This window comes from Ahaetulla prasina, chromosome 1, assembly GCF_028640845.1.
Source record: "Ahaetulla prasina isolate Xishuangbanna chromosome 1, ASM2864084v1, whole genome shotgun sequence".
In the NCBI taxonomy this organism is placed as follows: Eukaryota; Metazoa; Chordata; class Lepidosauria; order Squamata; family Colubridae; genus Ahaetulla; species Ahaetulla prasina.
The window spans coordinates 252,738,422-252,753,375 of record NC_080539.1 but is presented as its reverse complement, the minus strand read 5'-3'; the positions used below and the strand labels follow the sequence as shown (position 1 = coordinate 252,753,375).

Below are 14,954 nucleotides of genomic sequence, written 5' to 3'. Positions count from 1 at the left end.
ACAACGGTTCGAGGCAAAGAGTTCAGCGAGAGGGCGAATCGATAAGCGTGTACATGGCCGCATTAAGGAAAGCCGCAAACCACTGTGAGTATAAAGACTTGGAGGACTCTTTATTAGAACAACTCATTTGTGGGGTCAGGGACATCCGATTACAGAGGCGGCGGCTGTCGAAAAGCAACCTAACCCTGGCGATAGCCCTGGATGAGGCCAGGGCACACGAGATGTCCACCAAAGCGGCGGAAACCTTACAAAAGCCAAACACGCCGAATGCCACAGCAAAAGCAACGTCAGTCCATAGCGAAGAAATCCAGGCCAAATTGGACGGTGAGAAAGAGGAAGAGGTTTTCCACACCGGGAGGCCAGAGAGAGGCGACCGGGACGAGTGCGTGAGTTGCGGAGGCCAACACCAACGACAGAATTGCAGGTTCAAAGACGCGATTTGTTGGCGGTGTGAAAAGAAAGGACACACAGCTCAGGCCTGTCGAGCCTCCCATCCTTCCCACCAAAGATTCAAACCGGCCAATCAACAGGGCGCCGGTTCAGCGAAGCGGCCAGGGATTGGCCAGTTCAAAAAAAGCGCAAAGTCAAATCACACCACTGTGCGAGTGGGCCACGCATCGACACGACTAGAAAAGAAAATATTCACTAAGACCTACATCGAAGGAGTGCAGTGTAAAATGGAGGTGGATACCAGCTCATCAATCACGATTATGTCTTGGGACACAGTTGCACGGGACCTGCCAGAAGTCGCAAAACGGCAGCTGCAACCCCAAAAGCTGAGAGTGCAAGACTACCAGGGAAACTGGATCCCCGTTAAAGGAGCCACAACGGTCAGAGTAAGATATGGACAATTCAAGAAAACCCTGCCGATCACCATCGTTGACGGAAACCTGCCCAGTTTACTGGGACTGGACTGGTTTCGAGCCCTAGGAATGGGCATAACCGGGATCCACAGCAATGGAGTCAACCTGACGGACAAATTGTTGAAGGAATTTGAGAACGTTTTTCAAGACAGCCTGGGCAAGTACGTGGGGACCCCCATTTCATTCAATTTGGACCCCCAGGTGGCTCCCATTAGATTAAAAGCTAGGAGGGTCCCGTTCGCCCTCAAACCCAAGATTGACAGGGAACTAGATAAATTAGTAAGCCAGGGAATACTAGTCCCCGTCGACCATGCAAAATGGGAGACACCAATAGTAACCCCAGTCAAACCAGATGGATCAGTCCGGATTTGTGCTGACTATAAGGCAACGCTTAACAAAGCATTGCAAAAGAGTGCTTACCCCATTCCTGTAGTGCAACATTTGTTGCACTCGTTAGGGCAGGGACAGGTCTTTGCCAAACTCGATCTGGCTCAAGCCTACCAACAATTACCGGTTGACAACGGAACGGCCGAAGCGCAGACGATTGTCACACATCGGGGCGCTTTTAAATGCACTCGACTTCAGTTCGGAGTTAGTGTAGCCCCTGGGTTATTCCAAAACCTAATGGAACGACTCCTGCAGGGTCTACCGGGAGTAGTTCCATATTTTGACGATGTACTGGTATCAGCAGAAAACTTGGAAGAATTAGGGGTCAAATTGCAGAAGGTTTTGGGCATTTTCAGGTCTGCGGGGCTTAAGGTTAAACTCAACAAATGCCAGATAGGAGTTGAATCTATAGAATTCTTGGGTTACCGGATAGATAAGGAAGGCATCCACCCAACTGAAAGCAAAGTGCGAGCCATTAGAAAGGCTCCAACCCCAAAAAACAAAACAGAATTACAAGCATTTTGGGGGCTTGTAAACTTCTATGCGGTATTTTTAAAAAATAAGGCAACGGTAGCCGAACCGCTACATAAACTGCTAGTGAAAAAAGCTGTTTAGATTTGGGGCAGGGTTGAGGCTAAGGCATTGGAAGGCGTTAAGAATCTCTTGTCCAGCGATAGCCTTCTAATTCAGTACAATGGGACATTGCCACTAGTACTAGTTTGTGATGCATCATCCTACGGGGTAGGGGCTGTCCTCAGCCACAGGTTACCGAACGGTTCAGAAGCCCCTGTCGCATATTTTTCCCGCACGATGTCCGCAGCGGAAAGGAACTATAGCCAACTGGACTGGGAAGCCCTGGCTATAGTTTCTGGGGTTAAAAAATTCCACGAGTACCTGTTTGGGCGGCAATTTGAAATAGTCACAGACCACAGACCTTTATTGGGACTCTTGGCTGGGGACCGTCCAACACCGGTTGCATTATCACCCAGGCTGACCCGTTGGACTATTTTCCTGGCAGCATATTCGTACAAACTGTCTCACCGACCGGGCAAGGACTTGGGACATGCGGACGCTTTAAGTAGATGCCCGTTGCCAGAGACTATTGAAGACCCGACCCCAGGGACGCCCGTCTTGTTAATTGACTTTTTGGACTCTGGCCCAGTCACATCTACGGAAGTGACTAGGGCATCTTACAAAGACATTGTCGTAAGAACTGTGATCGGTTGGGTGAAGAGGGGATGGCCCGCTGCACCGGGGGATCGTTTCAAAGAGTTTACAAAAAAGCGTTCGGAACTGTCGGTACAAGGGGGTTGTCTGTTATGGGGGGATAGAGTGGTTATTCCGGACAAATTACGAGGGCATGTGTTGGAACTATTGCATGTGGGCCACCCGGGGATTGTGAGGATGAAAAGCCTAGCGAGAAGTTACGTGTGGTGGCCACAAATGGATAAAGACATTAGCGACTGGGTAGGGAAATGCCAAGCATGTCAAGAATCAAGGCCACTACCCCCAACAGCCCCTATAAGGGATTGGGAGAAACCCCAGGGTCCTTGGTCCAGGATCCACATAGATTTTGCCAGGCCGTTCCATGGGCAAACCTTCTTAATTGTGGTAGATGCCTACTCGAAGTGGTTAGAAATTTTACTCATGAAAACCACAACAGCGGAAGCTGTAATCACAGTCTTGAGGCATCTATTTGTGACACACGGGTTGCCCGACACTCTAGTGTCCGATAACGGTCCACAGTTCACGGCCACCCAGTTTGAGGGGTACTTGGCAGAAGAGGGCATCCGACATGTCCTCTCGGCACCTTTCCACCCGGCGACGAACGGACTTGCAGAACGTTTTGTACGCAGTGCCAAGGAAGCGCTATCTAGAATTAGGAGATTGGCAATCCAAAATTGATACCTTCCTGGCAGTCCAACATAGAACCCCCTGTGTGACCACCGGTCGCAGCCCAGCGGAGTTATTAATGGGTAGAAGACTCCGGTGCCCCCTAGATCGGTTAAACCCAACATACTCCCCTGATGGGTACCAAAGCATAAAGGGAAGAACCGGAACAATGACAACAGGTGACCCGGTATGGGCACATAACTATAGTGAGGGCCCAGCGTGGCTAAAGGGAACAATTGTAGGAGTGACGGGCCCAAAGTCATACATAGTGGACATGGGGGACGGCCGAGTGTGGAGACGCCACATAGATCAATTACAAAAAAGAGTACAGGACAATCCAGAGGCCAAACAGCCAGACCCTGACTACACAATATTTGAACCAACCGCTGACTCAACCCCGAGGCGATCGGAGGATTTAGCTGAGTCTGGGGAGGTCCAGCGACGCCAACCGGCTCCTCCGGAGGACAGCAGGGATGACTCTGCCAATAATCCAGGGCCGGATGGCTCAGAGGAGGAGCTGGAAGGAACAAACAGTCCCTCCGATCAGCTCGACTCACTCCCAGGGAATGAATTGCGCAGGTCAGAAAGAGTTAGGAGACGCCCTTGTCTACCTGCGTGACTACGTGGAAAAATAACATGCAAATGTTATGCAAAAACTATGTAAATATGGTAAAAAGTGTTCTGGGAGGGGAGGAGTGTAATGTATTTGAATTTTAGGAAGGAAATTTGGGCGGGAAAAATGCACGTTGCTGATTGGCTGATGCCTCAGCCAAAATACTATTTAAAGAGGGGGTTTTGCCTGTTGGCTTTTGCTGGGACCACAATAAACCAAAGAGCTGTTGTCACTTGTATCGTCTTCTGCCTCTTCATTGCCCGAACTTAACACCCTCAACACTGTCAAACTATTTACTAAATCTGCACTACTATTAATCTACTCATCGTTCCCATCACCCATCTCCTTTCACTTATGACTGTAACTTTGTTGCTTGTATCCTTACTATTTATACTGATATTGTTTCCTGATTGCTTATTTGTAGCCTATGACTATCATAAAATGTTGTATCATTAAGTGTTAAATTTGTACCCTATGATTATCATTAAGTGTTGTAAGTGTTATACCTTGATGAAGGTATCTTTTCTTTTATGTACACTGAGAGCATATGCACCAAGACAAATTCTTTGTGTGTCCAATCACACTTGGCCAATAAAAAATTCTATTCTATTCTATAAAAAGTATATGAGAAGGGAAGGGGTAATTAGATTACATTAAAGCTCAATCAGCAGGGCAACTGAAATGCCCCTTAAAACTCTCTACTTGGACTACCAAGTGAGCCACTTTTCTGAAAAGCTTGGCCTGGCTGCTTTGATATCTTTCTCAAGATCTCATGCCAAGGTAGACAATCCTACCAGGATTCTAGTTAAAGAATAGTGTGAGCACGGGGTTTTTCAGACCCATAGCCTCCTTAATGGAGGGAAAGGCATGTTTTTCTGAATCCTTTGCTCAATTTTGCTGCCATAAAATATCTTATTGACATCAGTTCTGTAGCGAAAATTAATGTATGAGATTAAATGCAGATCTAGGTCTTCAACCACAGAACCTTATTCAATGAACAAAATATCTTATTGACATTAGTTCTGTAGTGAAAATTAATGTATGAGATTAAATGCAGATCTAGGTCTTCAACCACAGAACCTTATTCAATGAACGTAGGCCTGTAAATCTGATGGGATAAAATGAGAGGCAATAGTGGTACAGATGCAACCTTGAACCCCAAGAGAAAAGGAGAGATGGGAATTTAATCTTGTGTTGATGCCACATAATAGAGAAATACATTTAATAAACGTTACTGAAAGTAGGTGCAGAATTTGGAAAGCAAGAGAATGATGACTATTCTGGTTCTAAAGATATAGGAGGTGGGGAAGAGAATTGGAGAATGTCAGAAATTAATCCCTTTTGCATTTCTCCAGATTTGTTATTTATTTTATTTTCTTGTTGAACAAAGTAAAAGATCTCTGCTCTTTGTTTCTTGCTCTTTTTGATGTGCCCATTTGTTTTTGCTTCATCCTTCTTTGACAAAGCTGAGAGCTATAAAATAATCAAGGATGGATGTCTGTGGGAAAATGCTGCCTTGAAAGGGCTCCTTTCTGCAGACGGCTGCAGGATCTGATGCCTTAGGGAGGTACAATCATAATGACTTTAAAAGAAAAACTTTTTCCCCCCTCTAGGAACAAGCCTACATCTGTTTTGCAATGCTAGAATTTCTATGGTAAAATAAACCCCTGGCAACAAATGGCTCAACTTAAATGGAGGGTAAACACTTAGGAACAGAGCCTTGCTTGTTATATAGCCTAAATTGGTCAGTAAAGCTATTCTCTAATCTACTCATGTGAACTGTGGCCTATGCCGCACACCCTAATTGGAGGAAGGGGAACACCTCCAAACAGCTGCATTTCCCCCCTTTATCTTCCCCCTCCCAGCATGTACTTAGATGAATTCTTGTTTTATTTTGATCATCACAGAAATGTCTGCTGAATCTTCTATTTGGATCACTTTATGGTTGTTGTTTCTGCCAGAAACACATAGATAGATGAAAAAAATTATTTATTTATTATTTATTTATTTATTTATTTTGTCGAGTACATATTAGATAATATATATAAGCATGAATTGAGTACATAAAGTGATTACAATTAAAGGGAATATTAGGACATTAGGGACAGTAGGGACGCTGGTACTCTTATGCACACCCCTTATAGACTGGGAATGGGGTGAGGTCAATAGTAGACAGTCTTAGGTTAAAGTTTTGGGGGTTTTGTGAAGAAACTACAGAGTTAGGTAGTGCATTCCAGGCATTAACAACTCTGTTACTGAAGTCATATTTTCTGCAATCGAGTTTGGAGCAGTTCACTTTAAGTTTGTATCTATTGTGTGCTCGTGTATTGTTATGGTTGAAGCTGAAGTAGTCATTGACAGGTAGGACATTGTAGCAGATGATTTTATGAGCTATGCTTAGGTCATACCGAAGGCGACGTAGTTCTAAATTTTCTAAACCCAGAATTTCAAGTCTGATGGCAAGGTATTTTCTTGCAAGCAGAGGAGTGGAGGACTCTTCTTGTGAAATATTCCTGGACGCACTCAATTGTATTAATATGCAGTGCGAGTTCCAGACAGATGAGCTGTATTCGAGAATTGGTCTAGCAAATGTTTTGTATTCTCTAGTTAGTAGTGTAATATTACTGGAGAAGAAGCTACGCAAGATTAGGTTATAACCCTTAATGTCTTTTTGGCAATGTTGTTACAGTGTGCTTTGGCACTTAGATCATTTGCTATGAGCACTCCAAGGTCCTTGACAGAGTGAGGGTCATCTACAAGATCATGTCCGCTTACCTTGTATTTTGTGTTCTGATTCTTTTTGCCAATATGTAAGACAGAGCATTTGTTGGTTGAGATTTGGAGTTGCCGATTTTTTGACCATTCCAACACAAAGTCAAGGTCTTTTTGAAGAGTAGCAGCATTGTTGGTAGTGTTAAATAGTTTAACATCATCATCAGTCAGATAACATCAGTCAGAGGTAAGAATCAAAGAAGTACATGATCAAACGCTGTTCTTCTTACTAACCCACAGAAAGTGGATTTTCCCCCCTTTGAGTCAGTTTTTGAATCCTGATAACTGCCTACAAGGTTCCTATAGATTTCTTGGCAAGATTTTGGAAGTAGATTGTCCTTGCCTGCTTTCTAGGATTAAGAGAGAATGACTTTCCCTCCGAGCTGGCTTCACTCCTAAGGTGTCCTAGTTGTTAGGCTGATGCTTTAACCACTACAGCAGACTGGCTCTAGAATATTGGATCACTTAAGGTCATCCTCCTATTTCTAGAGACAATGAACAAAGTAAGAACTTGGAAAAGCAACAGCAAAAGGCAATAAAAGAGTGGAAAGCATTTCCTGCCATCTTTAGATAAAATAATTAATACAGTTATAGAATCAAATTATAATAAGGTACCATGAATAAACCAGATTTATAGCTCATCAGGCACTATCCAATCCTGAATGGAAAAGATCAGGGTACCTCGAGCTATTTAAAAACCACATGTAGGTCATACCTGAGAAGACCTTTACCCCGGTTAGCAAACTGATTGAACAGTTTAGGATCATTTTTTTCCTGCTAAGTATCAGTATTAATTATGCATGTTGATATGCCTGTACATGGAGAAAAATTTTAAGCCAGCCAACATTTTTCTTTGATAAACTTTTATTAAACTTTAAAAATGCCATAATTAACTATTCTTTTTTTATCATTTTGTAAACACACTAGAATAGAATAGAATAGAATAGAATAGAATAGAATAGAATAGAATAGAATAGAATAGAATAGAATAGAATTTTTTATTGGCCAAGTGGGATTGGACACACAAGGAATTTGTCTTGGTGCATATGCTCTCAGTGTACATAAAAGAAAAGATACCTTCATCAACACAAATGATGGTCAATATATCAATACAAATCATAAGGATTACCAGCAACAAAGTTACAGTCATACAGTCATAAGTGGAAAGAGATTGGTGATGGGAACAATGAGAAGATTAATAGTAGTGCAGATTTAGTAAATAGTTTGACAGTGTTGAGGGAATTATTTGTTTAGCAGAGTGATGGCCTTCGGGAAAAAACTGTTCTTGTGTCTAGTTGTTCTGGTGTGCAGTGCTCTATAGCGTTGTTTTGAGAGTAGGAGTTGAAACAGTTTATGTCCAGGATGTGAGGGATCTGTAAATATTTTCACGGCCCTCTTCTTGATTCGTGCAATATACAAGTCCTCAATGGAAGGCAGGTTGGTAGCAATTATTTTTTCTGCAGTTCTAATTATCCTCTAATTATCCACTAAACAGCAATATAACAATAATAGGATATTGTTACATTACAAAAGAGCTTTTTAAAAAATCCTAACATATTATATAAGATGCTGACTAATGAGAAGAAAAGAAAGGAAATCCTATACTAAATTACCAGGAAAGAAAAAAGAGAAAAGATTTTTTTAAAAAAAATCTAATCAATTAATCGATACTAAAAATTCCAGATGAAAAAGGGAGGGGATAACTCAAAGATTAATTATATGTAACTGTAAATATATAGAGAGAAAAAACATAAAGAAGAAAACATTAGAAAAGTATAACTTAGGCCATAAACTGAAAAATTCAAGATTTTTGAAAGATAGTTTAAGAAAACATAAACACCTTTATCCCTTAACTGCTCTCCAAGAAACTAGATCACCATAATGATAATATTTAATCAATGAGGAATTATCAATGGACCAAGATATACACCAAAATTCCTTCAATGTGTAACCACTCCCACAAAGAAAAGGGGAGATCCAACTTATTAAAAACATTCCTTGAAGGATTCAATAGACTCTAAAGATTTTCTTTACTGAATTACATGAATGTTGAGGTCATGAGATGTGAATTTAATATTCCCTAACACCTGAAACTATTAAATATAGGGCAATCTCTGTTCTAATCTTCCTTGTATATTATTTATTTATTGATTGTAATTGTTTTTAAAATAATATTTTAGTTTAAGGCTAAAGGCTTTTTCCAATGCCTCTAGAGTCTCTGAGCTAGATCAGGTAGATAAGAAATATTTTTAATATTGTGTGTAAATATTAAATATTAAAATATTTTTAATAAGTGGGCCCAAGGCTGAGGGCTTTGATGGGAAGCCAATACTGAATTTTTAACATTTCTGTATTTAGTTTTGTTTAGTTTAGCTGGCATATCACCATATAGGCTAACTTTGCATTTCATTTTTTTAGGCTGCTATATTTATATGTAATTTTGGAATGTCATATACTTTTATGTTAATAATACCTCTATTCAGGGGTGGGATTCAAGTAATTTAACAACCGGTTCTCTGCCCTAATGATTTCTTCCAACAACCAGTTTACCAGACTGCTCAGAAAGTTAACAACCAGTTCTCCAGAAGTGGTGCGAACTGGCTGAATCCCACCACTGCCTCTATTGTGGAAAGACATTTAAAAGCTTTTTTTTATTGCCAAATGAGACATTTACTATGTATTGGATTGGACAATTCACTGAAGCATTCATTGTCATAACTACATTACAAATTTCCTCCTGTGTCATTCTTATGCCTCTATGACAGCCTTTTAGAAAGCCCACATTTGACCTCCCCCACCAACAGCAACCCTGCTTTTTTCCTTATGGATAATCTATAAAGTATTTAGAGAGACAACACTTATTGCTCTACCATGAACCCAAATAGAAAGATAATTCCTTATTAGCCTCAGCCTTTCAGCTAAGTAAAAGCAGGTTCAATGAAGCAGCAATGCTTTTTAAATAAATATAAATATATAGAATATATAATTTTTTATTGGCCAAGTTTGATTGGACACACAAGGAATTTGTTTTGGTGCATATGCTCTCAGTATACATAAAAGAAAAGATACCTTCATCAAATAAATATGCAGCATATTGTGAAAAGCAGTTAGAACCTTTATGTTATGTTCTCAGAAACCTTTAAGTACCCAGGAACTGAATGAATGGGAGTGAGGGGGAAAAAACACCAGAATACTAATGGACTCATTAGATGGTCTATATACCTTACCTCTACAAATTTAGGATGATTTATTTTTCATTATAAAAGCTGCCAATCAATATATATGAAAGACAAAGGTTCTAACTGCTTTTCACAATAGGTTGTTCTTTATGAGCAGAGAATACAAGCTTCCAAAGTATCTCACATTGCACAAGGCACTGCTTTATGTCTTCTCCATGATTTATAAAGGTTTCTGTGGAGAAGCAGTTATCTATACCATAGGGGGAAAATTAACTTCAAGTAATATTTCCCTGCCAGGGGCTATTGCTAAGATGTACTCAATGCCCAAAGCAAACCATGCTGTTGTGGGGGGAAAAAATCACTTGATGTGAGGAATGATTTGGTGCTCATATTTAGAAAATTCAGGAATTTATAACCAAAAAAATGTTCATTAACAAGACATTTATCAAGATGACCAAAATGATCAGAATCGCCAAGTGAACAGAAGCAGCCAAAGCTGCAGACAAGTTGGAGGAAGCCAATAAAGGAGAATATTTGTAGCTCAGGGTTAAAAAAATGAGAGGTCCTTGATTCTCTCTGAGCGTGGTTTTTTTCTTGCAGATGTTTTCTTGCTAGGACTGATGATGTTACCTAGTCTGGGTAATGAAATATCTATTAAGAAAACAACCAAGCTCAGAAAGCATTAAGGACCTGTCAAATTGGAGGAAGCAATGAGAGCAAATGTAGATTTCCAAAGAGCAGAGAGGAAGGATAATGAAGTTTACTGGGACCAGCATTGCAAACAGCTAGAAGAGGACTGTTGTGACCCAGGCCCATGTAGGTAGTAGGAAACTCAATCAGTGAAAAAACAAACAAACTTTATTCGAACAGCTGAGAATTACTTCATTCTCAGCGTAGTTCAACTAAATTCCTCAGTCCTATTACAAACCTTGGTCCAATTAGGCAAACTGCCAAAGGCCTTTCTTGGCAAACTTTCAGAACACACTGATACAAAAATAAATGCAAGAACACGAAGCTACCAACTTTGTTTTCAGGCAAAGCCCAAATACTGTTGCTGGTCTTTTTTAAGCCTTATGGGAGGGGCCAATCATCTCTTGGCCCTACTCCCGAGTCGTCCTCTTTGCTTGAGCTGCTCTTGCCTTCTGGCAGCTCTTCTCATGCCTGCATTAGGAACAGGCTTCTCCTGTTCCTCTGCCTCATTACTGCCTGTATCTGGAGGCTCTGGAGTCCACACCTCACTCCCCAATGGTCCTGGCCCCACCTCAGCCTCCAATGCAGAGCCCTCATCCGGGCCTTCCCCAGCCTCCAGGACTGGCTCACACTCTTTCTCAGCCTCATCGCTGTCTGACTCTGTTGCCAGCTCCACAGGCTGCTGGCGGACCACAGCAAGGACTGCCTGAAGGACCATACCAGGAGTGCATTTGTGCAAGTCAAAGGGATTTGAAGAATGGGCTGACCAGCAAGGTATCAAGAACAGATGGCGGGAATATACAGAAGAATTGCTTCTGAGCAACAAAGAGGCCCAGCCTCCCAAAGGATGATATGGAAAGAGAAGCAGAAAAAGAACCAGTCATCCTTCAGGAAGAAGTTGTGTGAGCAATAAGCCAACTGCCAAAGAACAAGGCCCCAGGTGTTGATACCATTCCAGCAGAGTTACTGAGGCCTGAACCCACCCACAACCATCACAGTCAAAACATTTGGTAATCAAACACATAGCCACAGGATTGGAAACAATCAGTGTTAATTCCATTCCCAAAAAAGGTGACTTCAAGGATTACTGCACAATTGCTCTCATCCCTCACACTAGGAAAATGCATGCAACAACATCTGTTGCTGACCATTGGAAGGGATTTACTAGATGTTCAAACTGGCTTCAGAAGAGGTTGTGGCAGTTGCGACCATATTGCAAATCTATGCTGGATCACAGAAAAATCTAAAGAATATAAAAGAACATCTATGTCTGCTCTATTAGCTACAAGAAAGCCTTTGATTTCATCCATTGTGACAAGCTGTGAAGACACCTAGGGGTGCCAATATCTCTGTAGAAGTTGGTGCAGTTGCTATATCCAAATCAGGAAGCTATTGTGGGAATACCATATGGAGACATTGATTGGTTCAAGATAGAGAAAGGTGTGTGGCAGGGTTGCATTATTTCACTTTTCTTATTCAACCTGTATGATGAAGAAGCTGAAACCTGAAGAATCAAAAATGAGAGTAAAGATTGGAAGGGAACATCCACAATCACTGATACATTGATGCCATAACTCTCAGGAAGGCCTGAAACCTCTGATCATAACGATTAAAGAAGAAAGCGAGAAATTTAGCCTCTTCCTGAATGTTAACAAGATCAAGTTCAAAACTACTGTGAAAAATTGATATATAAAAAAAGCAGTTGATGATGAAGACATCAAATGCATGTAAGGACTCACTTTCCTAGGATTGTGGATTGATCAAAGCAGTGAATGCAGTCCAGAAATAAAGTGTTGAATCACATGAATCAAATATGGAAAAGCAAGAAAATCAGCCTAGCACTGTGATGGCAAACCTATGGCACGTGTGCTAGAAGCGGCACGCAGAGCCATCTCTCTGGGCACATGAGCCATCGTGTTGTGACTCCAGCCCCCAAACCTGGCCCCATGCCCGACTGTGACTCCGAGAGTAACGGGGAAGGCTTACCTCAGGAGCACCGATTCCTTTGGCCCGGCTCCAGGAGCCAGAACCAGACCAGTCAGAGGACGTAATGAGGCCGTCACCCCGATTCCTCCCTTCCCCAGGCTACGCCTTCAGACCCAGCTGATAATAATAATAATCAAGCTTGGATTGACCCGCGCTTCAGAAGATTAGAGAGGCACATCATCAAAAGGAAGGGTGGGGCACATGATATATAAGGAGCTTTGGGACTGCTCTCACTCCACGGGAAGCAAAAGTTTAGCTGAACCGTTTCAAAAAGAGCTGAAAGTCTTGCTACGTGAGTCATTTGTTTGAACTTTGGCAGGCAGCTGTGATTTCTCTGCCAGGACTGATAAGAGCCATGAATCCACTGGCTGAAGGCCAGTTCGCTAATCCGAAGTGGGGAAGGAGACAGAACACATCGCCCATCGCTCTTCCGGGTTCCGGTGTGCTAACCAGCTGGTCTTCACGTGCACGGGAGCGCCGGAAACCAGAAGGCCTGGTGGTGGAAATCATCTTCACAGCATATGCATGAGCACTGGGAGGCTGCTCTATCAGTTTCCGGCATGCACATGCATACTGGCCAACTGGTCTTCGTGCATGCATGTAGGCCAGAAATTAGAAGACCAGGTGGCCAGTGCGCATGTGCGTGCCAGAACTGGAAGCGCAGCTGCCCAGTGCGCGCATGCACACCAGGCGGCTACTGTTCTGGTTTTCAGCACGTGCGTGGCACACTCCCGTTTCGGCACTCGGTGCTGAAAACCGGTTCGCCAACACTGGCCTAGCAAGTAAATAAAGATTAATCCACATTATTGTGTTTCCCATAGCTACCTATGATTGTGAAAGTTGCTTCATGAAAAAATTAGGAGAAAAATAGATTGTTCAAGTTATAGTGTTGCACAGTCCTTGGGCAGCGAAGAGGGCAAGCAAGTACTGGTTGTACAAAACTAGACATATCACTGGAAAACAAAATCACAATTCTGCCTTATTTATTCTGACTATGTCATGTGGTCAAACACATTTGAAAAGGCGGTTATGCTCAGAATGATCAGCAACAAACAAAAAAAAATGAGGTCATGGAAAAATACAGTGTCCAGACACCATCAAAGCTGACACCATTCAGAGCATACAATAACTGAAAGAAGCTGTACAAGAATGCAAAGTGTGGAGAGAAGTGGTTCATAAAATCACTGAGAATGGGACACAACTGAAGGAATAGTATCACTATGATGATGATCATCATCATCATCAAGGCACGTATATACTAACGTGAGCCTTTTTTTAAAAAGTACAGCATTTCTTAGCTTTTCAGAGTCCGCTTATTATATTTTAATGCATTTACTAATCCCAAGAATATAATCATTTGGAGGATATTGTGTTGCCCATCTATAAGAGTTTTGCAGAGGGTGCAGTCTTTTACCGTCACTGAAAGACTGTAGCAAAACTTCTTGCTATTAGAATTTCACTCAAATGCATATATGCAACTGGTAATCGCTATTGTAGTGCTAGCCAAAAATTGGAAGATTTGTTATTGCAACTTAACCAGTTTGCTATGCCTTGATTGAAACAAATGAAACAAATATGATCATTATTTATCACAGAAAATAATATTTTGTTTCAGCAGCGACTGCAAGACTTAATCATATGTCAATGTGAAATAACCTAACAGAACCTTTTTCAGATACATAGATGTCTCAGAAAGCAGCCTTAATTGGGCCAGTGTGGATCACAAAATATCTTGGTGAATGCTATGCAGGTAAAATCCTGATGAATGGGTTCCTTACTAGATGGATAATGGCAGAATTAAACTGTCCATTAATGAGAATGCTTGTGATATGTGGACATTATACAGTATATAACTCCTGATTCTGACTGGTTTCATTCTAGTAACTTATCAAGTAATGGTCACTGAGAAAAGTATGATCTCAGTTGCTGCCATGTTTCACCTTTTATTATTTTTCAAATTCTGTTGTCTTTTTTTTAAAATGTCTCCAATTTACTAAGAATTCAAAACATTTTTCACATTATCAATATGTTGATATCCAAGGCTCTGTAACTACACCCATCAGTACAGTCTCCAGACGTCTAGTAAGACTTTGACTATTTAATTAAAAGAAGTTGCTTGCTGACATTAATTTTGCATTTTGTTCCCATGCTTTATTCCATTTCATTCATTCGCCCAACCAAAAGCTGATTAAGCATTCTGTGACATGAGAGCAGATTCATGTGAATGACAGGGAAAGAACTGCCACACCCCATTCATTTAAGGAGAAATGTCTCTTTTAGAACCCACTTAATGCCTTTGAGCGATGCCTATCCTAGTAAGTAACACACCAACACTTGAAAAGTAACTTTTGTTTTCAGTTATGAAAAGGGGGCTTCAGAATTCTCCATCAGTCCATCAACTCTTGGACTTCTCTTTCATGCAACCTGTCCTGGCTTGCTCTCAAATCCCTCATCATCTGAAGTCAAAGCAAAGCACTATTAAGAGTTTTCTAATTATTTGCAGCATTCAGAAAGGAGGGGGGGAGAGTTTTATTTAGAATGCTTCAGGAGTAGGTGGAAGTTAAATTAGAA

At 41.5% G+C, this 14,954-nt stretch overlaps 1 pseudogene; it reads left to right on the top strand.

The window, feature by feature from the left end:
- The first annotated feature begins 2,564 nt into the window (after positions 1-2,564).
- LOC131204385 (uncharacterized protein K02A2.6-like) lies at positions 2,565-11,722 on the top strand (annotated as a pseudogene).
- The last annotated feature ends 3,232 nt before the right edge of the window (positions 11,723-14,954 follow it).